This window comes from Lepidochelys olivacea (assembly GCF_965140295.1).
Source record: "Lepidochelys olivacea isolate rLepOli2 genome assembly, chromosome: 28".
NCBI classification, from domain to species: domain Eukaryota; kingdom Metazoa; phylum Chordata; order Testudines; family Cheloniidae; genus Lepidochelys; species Lepidochelys olivacea.
This window is the reverse complement of record NC_140438.1, coordinates 6,149,997-6,158,448: the sequence shown is the minus strand read 5'-3', so window position 1 is coordinate 6,158,448 and position 8,452 is coordinate 6,149,997.

Genomic DNA, 8,452 nt, shown 5'->3' with positions numbered 1-8,452 from the left:
TAACCATTTGTGCATAAGCCTGACTTGTTTTCTCTGGTTTACTGTAAAGCAGCCAACACAATTAAAGAACCTCAGCCGTTTTGGCTCTAAAGCCTGGCCATTAGGTGAGAGTACTAAGAGCCTAGTGTTGAGTTGTGCCGCCTCCACGGGGCAAACTCTTGGGGCACCTGTCAGTCAATCCTGGCCGCCCGCTGCGAAGGAGCTCTGAGCTCTAGCAGTTAAAGTCACGGGTGGTTAGGACCTTGGGTTAAAGTCACGGATGGTATAAACGGGCATAGCTGGCACCTACCTCACCAAACATCCTTGGCCGTCGGCTAACATTGGGTTAGATTCTTCTTGAGTCTTCTCTGTTTTGCTCAGTGGTCTGTGGCAGCTTGCTTACAGAGCTGGATGGGGTGTGCTTGCTATCCAAGCAGGATTCTTTTATACCCTTCTGATGTTCATGAAATGATGGGAAACCTCCCTCCCCCCCTTCAGGTGTGCTGAGATTCAAAGTTGGTTGTGTTCACTCTTTCGTTGACTTTACACCTTGGCTTTGGTCAGAGGATCCCAAACCTATTTTCCTGCAACGTCCCCCCTCACCCCTCCATGGGAGTCACATAACAACCCCCACAACTGCTGCCCAGCCTGGGCACAAAGTGACTCACTGAGTGGGGCGGGCAGCTCACCCTGAGGTGACAAGAAGACCCAGCCGGCTCCATTCCCCACAGGAGCTACTTATATAAACCATGGGTTTCAGAGGAGCCGCCGTGTCAGTCTGTATCCGCAAAAGGAACAGGAGGACTTGTGGCACCTCAGAGACAAATAAATTTATTAGTCTCTCAGTTGCCACAAGTCCTCCTGTTCTTTATATAAACAATGAGATCAGGCACGAACGTTTGCATTTAGATACAAAATACTTGCAAATATACATTTCAAAAGACGTTTATTCCATCTTAAGCATTTGATAAACAGCAAAACCTTTCATTGGAAATGTGATGTAGAAGACACGTGATGTATAAAACGTTTCTCACCATACACGTTCTCCAAGTTTAATGAATGACGACTTCAGTGGGTTTACGAAATAAATGAATTTCAATAAGGATATTTCTCAAGTTCTGCGTGCAGGGTTAAGCTGAGGTTTTTCCTTTGCAAAGAAGAAGGCTTAAAGATGCACTTTATGACTTCATTTCTTGTTCTTATAACACCTTGTTGCAACTGGGTCTCTTCCTGAAAACGTACCTGCTTCGAGTGACCATTTGTTCGCGATAGCAACATGCAAAGCACAAATTTCAATTACAAATGCAGCTTTTAAACATAGTACAAAGAAAACAGTGTAAAGTTAAAGTAAGGTGACATTTAAAGGGCCGCTTTCTAAGTCATCCTTATGACCAAGGAGGGGTTATTTGCTTGTTCTCGGGAGATAAGGTAGAAAGTGTGGGGGAATCCCTTCTGCGTTTCAGGCAGGATCAAGCCACGCACAGGAACACACGGAGACTGGGGTCTGGTCGTGTTTATTGAAGCAGAAACATAGCTGAACGATACTCGATTCCCATCCCCACATCCCGAGGAGTGAGCACCGAGATCCTTTCACGTTTCCCCTTTATTGTCATCATCTGCCCGCCCCCTTCCCAGGTGGGCAGCCGATACGCTTTCCTCTTCTCCAATAGGTTTTCTTCATTAGTTTCTTCTGGAAGCCAGGGCACCCGTGCCCACATCTTACAAGAGTCAACCTGGACCTTTGCGAAATACTAGGTGAGCAAATGAAATCACAGAACTAATCATGTGAAATACAATTTAAATTCATTCGTAAAATGTATAAAATCATATTCCTTGAACATACCATCATTAGTCAAGATAGGACTATCAGCAGCCGTGGAAATATTTACTAATATGATCATGTGAGCCTGGACTCCAAATTGGGCCAGTAACTTTCCATGCACCTGCACTGGGCGAGGCTATAAATTGCGAGCTGAGACATCACTGCTTGACCTCCTTCCTGCTCTAATCTTCCGGACTGTGAATATACAAGTAAAAGGGGTGTTTTGCACAATGGACTGAAGACCGTCCAATCTTTTTGCAGTGCCCAGGGAGACTTTTGCAAACCAGCAATCTATTCCCTCACTGCCCCAAACCTGATCTAAGGGCTTTGCCATCATTTGTGTGCATATGTTCTATTAACCCTTTATAACTCCTCCCCGGGCCCACCAATCGACGCTACCAAGAGACACCTCCTCATCAATTATTGGGAGTGGATCACATCCACCCTGACTAAATTGGCCTTGTCAGCACTGGTGCTCCACTTGTGAGGTAACACCCTTCTCTTCATGTGCCAGTATATATTTATGCCTGTAGCTGTAATTTTCACTCCATGCACCTGAAGAAGGGGGTTTTTACCCACAAAAGCTTATGCCCAAATCAATCTGTCAGTCTTTAAGGTGCCACCAGACTCCTCGTTGTTTTTGTGGATAGAGACTAACACAGCTACCCCTCTGGTGCTATAATGAGATAACTGGCTCTGTGGACATGGGGATAGCAGTGGACATGATATATCTTGACTTTAGCAAAGCTTTTGATATGGTTTCCCACAGTATTCTTGCCAGCAAGTTAAAGAAGTATGGGCCGGATGAATGGACTATAAGGTGGGTAGAAAGCTGGCTAGATCGTCGGGCTCAGCTGGGAGTGATCAATGGCTCCATATCTAGTTGGCAGCCGGTATCAAGTGGAGTGCCCCAGGGGTCGGTCCTGGGGCCGGTTTTGTTCAATATCTTCATAAATGATCTGGAGGACGGTGTGGATTGCACTCTCAGCAAATTTGCGGATGATACTAAACTGGGAGGAGTGGTAGATACGCTGGAGGGGAGGGATAGGATACAGAAGGACCTAGACAAATTGGAGGATTGGGCCAAAAGAAATCTGATGAGGTTCAATAAGGATAAGTGCAGGGTCCTGCACTTAGGACGGAAGAACCCAATGCACCGCTACAGACTAGGGACCGAATGGCTAGGCAGCAGTTCTGCGGAAAAGGACCTAGGGGTGACAGTGGATGAGAAGCTGGATATGAGTCAGCAGTGTGCCCTTGTTGCCAAGAAGGCCAATGGCATTTTGGGATGTATAAGTAGGGGCATAAGCGAGCAGATCGAGGGACGTGATCGTTCCCCTCTATTCGACATTGGGGAGGCCTCATCTGGAGTACTGTGTCCAGTTTTGGGCCCCACACTACAAGCAGGATGTGGATAAATTGGAAAGAGTCCAGCGAAGGGCAACAAAAATGATGAGGGGACTGGAACACATGAGTTATGAGGAGAGGCTGAGGGAGCTGGGATTGTTTAGCCTGCAGAAGAGAAGAATGAGGGGGGATTTGATAGCTGCTTTCAACTACCTGAAAGGGGGTTCCAAAGAGGATGGCTCTAGACTGTTCTCAATGGTAGCAGATGACAGAACGAGGAGTAATGGTCTCAAGTTGCAGTGGGGGAGGTTTAGATTGGATATTAGGAAAAACTTTTTCACTAAGAGGGTGGTGAAACACTGGAATGCGTTACCTAGGGAGGTGGTGGAATCTCCTTCCTTAGAGGTTTTTAAGGTCAGGCTTGACAAAGCCCTGGCTGGGATGATTTAACTGGGAATTGGTCCTGCTTCGAGCAGGGGGTTGGACTAGATGACCTTCTGGGGACCCTTCCAACCCTGATCTTCTATGATTCCTACGTCACCACCGCAGCGTGGTTCGGTCACTGCTGCCGCGCCCCTGGCTGCCGTCACCGGCCGGGGGGCCCTGCCCCCCCCCAACGAGGGCCGCACCCCGCGGTGGAGATGCGGCCACCTCTGGGGTGGGGGCCACTATGGCTCCTGAACCACATCAGGGCCTTCTGTGACCCTGCTGCCCACCCCCGCTGCCTCGCCCAGGGCCCAGCGGCCCCCTGCCCCCGCCCCAGCTCGGGGGTGGCCAAGCCCTGCGTGGGAGCCACGGCTCAGCCCCCGTGGGCAGCGTGGCGGATCCGCCCCCGGGGGCCGAATAAAGGGACTGGAGACAACCAGCACCGGGGTCTGTCCATTGCCCGGGCCCGGGCCTCCAGCTGTTAGGACAGGGCTCATTCAACCCGCCCCCCCCAGGGCCCAGCATCCCCCTGCTGCCCTGCACCCCCTGCTGGGCCCCTGCCCCACTCCCTCCAGCCCAGCACCCCCGGGTGCCGTCTTGGGGCCAGCCCGGCCTCTCCCCCGACGCTGGCCCCGATTCCCCTAACCTGGGAGAGGTTGAGGATGGCGGGAACCGGCCCCTCCCGTGGCTCGCCTTGGGGCTGCCGACCGGGTCCTGCATGGCTGGTTCACCGGAGCTGCTGCTTCCTGGCACGGCCCGGGGGTGATTTCCCTGGAGCTCTCCAGGACCCCCTCATGGGGCTCCGGCTCCATCCCAGGCCCAGAGCTACCCCGCATCTGCCCGGCCCGCCTGCTTTTAAACCCTTTCTCCGCCCCTGCCATGACGGATAGGGCCAGCTGCACCCCACACGGCCGAGGAAGGGGACTCAATCTTGGCTGGCCAGTTCCTGCCAATCTAACCTGGGGGGAAATCGCTGGGGGATCACGTATGGTGATCAATTAGACCCACAGCATGTGAGCAAGGACCAGCCAGCCCCAGGAGATAACGGTGAATAACCGTACGGCCAGTGCAACCGCTTGGCTGACCGGTGTGACACCGTTCAGCGTTCCAGGATATCCATCCTTAACTGATCATGTCCCGTGTGGGGCCGTGCCTAAAGCTTTACTGAAGCTCCAGGATATTAGATTTACTGCACTCCCCTCAGCTGAAAAGCCAGTTACTTCCTCAAAGAAGGAAATCGGTTTAGTGTGGGACAATCATATGCAAGAACAATAAAGTCCAGACCAGTAATGTATATATACACATGTGGTGCTTTAATCAGGCCAATTTCACAAAGCTGAAAACAATTATGAGCCAAATCAGCTGGAAGGAAGAATTTAATCCCAAAAATGTCAGCCACAATCCTCCACTTGAGGAAGAAGGCTGTGCTTTTAAAACCAAACCAAACCAAACCAAACCAACAATCTGGTTTAGAAAAGCGAAGACAGTGGTAAAAAAAATACAAAATAAAAAAAAAAAAGATAAGAAAGGGGAAGTTGATAGCAATGAATATAAATCAGAAGTTAGGAATTGTAGAAAACTGATAAGGGAAGACAAGGGACACAAGGAGAAATCTGTGGCTAGCAGAGTTAAGGACAAAATATATTAGTGGGGGAAACAATCCTGACCAATGTATTGGCCCATTAGTAGATGGGACTGGTAGATTTATCAATAATAACGCAGAAAAGGCAGACATGTTCAATAAATATTCTTGTTCCATATTTGGGGGGGGTGGCGGGGGGGGGGGGTGGAGATGAGCCAGTCTCATCATACAGTGGTGATAATACACTTTCCTTTCTAATAGCAACTCTGGAGGATGTTACAAAGAATTTACTGAAGTTAGACATTTGAAAAATCAGCAGGTCCAGATAACTTGCATCCAAGAGTTTTAAAAGAGCTGGCGGAAGGGCTCCTTGGACCATTAATGTTGATTTTCAATAGGTCTTGGCACACTGGGGAAGTTCCAAAAGTCTGGAAGAAAGCTGATGTGCCAATTTACAAAAGGATAAATGGGATGCTTTGGGTAATTTATAGGCCTCTCAGCCCAACATGGATCCCGGACAAGATAATGGAGTGGCTGATAGGGGACTCGATGAATAAAGTACTAAAGGAGGTCAATGTAATTAATGTCAATCAACATGGGTTTATGGAAAACAGATCCGTCAATCTAACTTGGTATCTTTTTTGCGGAGAGGACAAGTTTAGTTGAGAAAGGTAATAGCATTAGGACAATAGACAGACTTGTGTACAGTGTCTGAGAGGTGATTTTGCCTCTGCATTTGGCCCTGGTGCGACCGCTGCTGGAATCCCGTGTACGGTTCTGGGCCCACGAGACAAGACAGATGTTGGTAAGTTGCAGAGGGGTCAGAGAAGAGCCACAGGAATGATGAAAGGCTCAGACACCCTGCCTGAGAGCGAGAGACTCAAAGAGGCTCAAGGAATGAGTTGATCACAGTCCATAAGTACCTACATGGGTGCCACGGTGGCAGGGGTCTGGTGCTCTGGAGCAGTCCCAGGGAGGACCCCTTCAGGATGCCAGCCTGCCCCCTTAGGGGCTCTCGCTGTCACGCAGGGAAGCCACTTGGCTTCACCACCTCCTGGGATCAAACCTCAGAGCCTTCAGCCCCCCAGCTGCTCAAATCCAGCTGGCATCCTGGAGAGGGGTGGCCATCCCTGGGCATTAGTTGCTAGGTATCAAGTATCCAGGCAATTAGAGCGACCATGATCTTCTCGGACTCCCATGGCCATGGGGCCCAGACCCCACACAGCCAGCCGCCTGTTACCCCTGTATCTCTGCAGACAGTGAATAACCTTTCCCCACCACCTTGCTATCCATGCACCACACAGGGGAAACTGAGGCACACACACTATTCATACAAAATATTATGGAAAATCCCCACTCCGTCACAATAGGGAACAGATATTTAATAATGGGCTTCTCAATCTTGCAGGGAATGGTCTGACACCACCCAATGGCTGGCAGTTGAGACTGGACGAATTCAGACTGGAAAGAAGGCGGCAGTTGTGAACAGTGGGAGTAATTAGCCATGAAAACAGTTTCCCAGCCGTCGGGGTGGATTCTCCATCCCTGGCCATTTTTCAAGCAAGACTGGATATGGTTCTAAGAGCTCTGCTCTGGGAAGGGGTTGGGGCCGACGGGCCGTTCTCCAGCCTGCGGGATACTGGGGGTCAGAGGAGACATTCACAATGGTCCCCTCTGGCCTTCGAAGCGCTGGAGCTATGAACGTCAACCTCCAGTCAACAGAGGAACGATGTTAACTATTATCCGCTCACAAGGCGCAACTCCTGAGAGAGGGAGTAAAACTCCTTGCTCCGGGACCGGTAACCTCACATACCAATTCTTTGGCTATTCTGGGATAGAAATTACATTCCAAGCTCATAGAGATCAGGCCATGGTGTGTCACAGGGCTCAGCGGGAGGGGCACTGTTCTGTGGGCAGCGGGGGGTGCTCTCCCTTGGCAGTCTGTGCTACTCCCCAGAATCAACAGCATTTCAGGGGCAAAGAGTTAAAAACAGATGATGCAATCTCATCCCACTTTCCATTCCACTGGTATCGCTGCAGCCTAAACGTTACCAAAGTTAGACATTTTTAAATCAGCAGCCCCACAGAACTTGCAGTGAAGAGTTTCAAAAGAGCTGGCTGAGGAGCTCACTGGAGGTTAATGCTGATTGTCAACAGACCTTGCAGCACTGGGGAAGTTGCAGAAGAACACGAATCTTGTGCCAGTTTTTACAAAGGATAAATAGGATGACCGAGGTAGTTCGAGGCCTGTCAGTCTGACCTCAATCCCGGACAAGACAATGGAGCGGCTGATTTAAAAATCGGATCTGCAGAGTCTGGCTTCGGTGGTGGGCGATGGAGAGTGCACCTGTCCCACCTGCCTAACCTGTGCTGGCACATCCCTCCCTTTCCACCGCCCGGCCCGCAGTATGTGACAACAATGCCCCAGCAGCATGACCTCCCTCCAGCCTCATTTTCTGCCTTGATTCAGGGCCTGCCAGGCCAGCTCCGGGGTGGGGTCAGTGTGTGAGCACCCTGACTCGTTAGCCCTACGGGGGGGCGGAGAAGCGCAAGAATATCACAGAATTGATGACAAACGGCCCCTGATCCTTTGTAATTCAAAGTAAAGTCCTCGCGGGGCTAAACGTCTGTTGGGTGCGGCGTGTTTCCCACACACTTGGAATATTCTGTCCAGGGTGAGCAGTGTTCCAAGGAGATCACCACCTGGGGACGGTGCCACCCTGTGCCAGGAGCAGCAGCTAACCTGGGTTGGTGCCTGTGAGTGGCTTGGACCCCAGCCCTACCCTTCCCCTGGCTGTGCCTACTCCAGCCCGTGTCACTGGAGGTCAGGGAGCCCAGGGCCCCCATTGCTCTGAGCATTGGGAAATTCCCAGCCCAATGCACCACGGGGAAGGAGCTCCAGACCCCACTCCCCGTCCAAGGACAGCCCCCCATGGGCAGAGGGCTCCAGCCTCCTCCCAGGACAGAGGGCTGCAGCTCCCCGCCCCCGCGGGAGGGATTCCCAGCCACGTGCATGGACGCAATGGAGACGACATTTCCCAGCGGTCCCCATGCGGCAGGTTGCCAGCCATGACTTTCTGGGGCAGTTTTCCCTCCAGCTCTTCAGCACCCAGGCTGGGGAGTGGGCCCAGGATGTGCACTCAGGGAGGGGGACTTTGATCAGGTAACATTGCGGTGGCCACAGGCTCAGAGATCTACTGGGAAATGGTTTTTCCTGCACCACCCTCAGCCAGCGAGGGGTGCCTGCTGGTTTTTACCAAGAAAAGGATCATAACTTTTCCCCTTGGGGCAGCTGT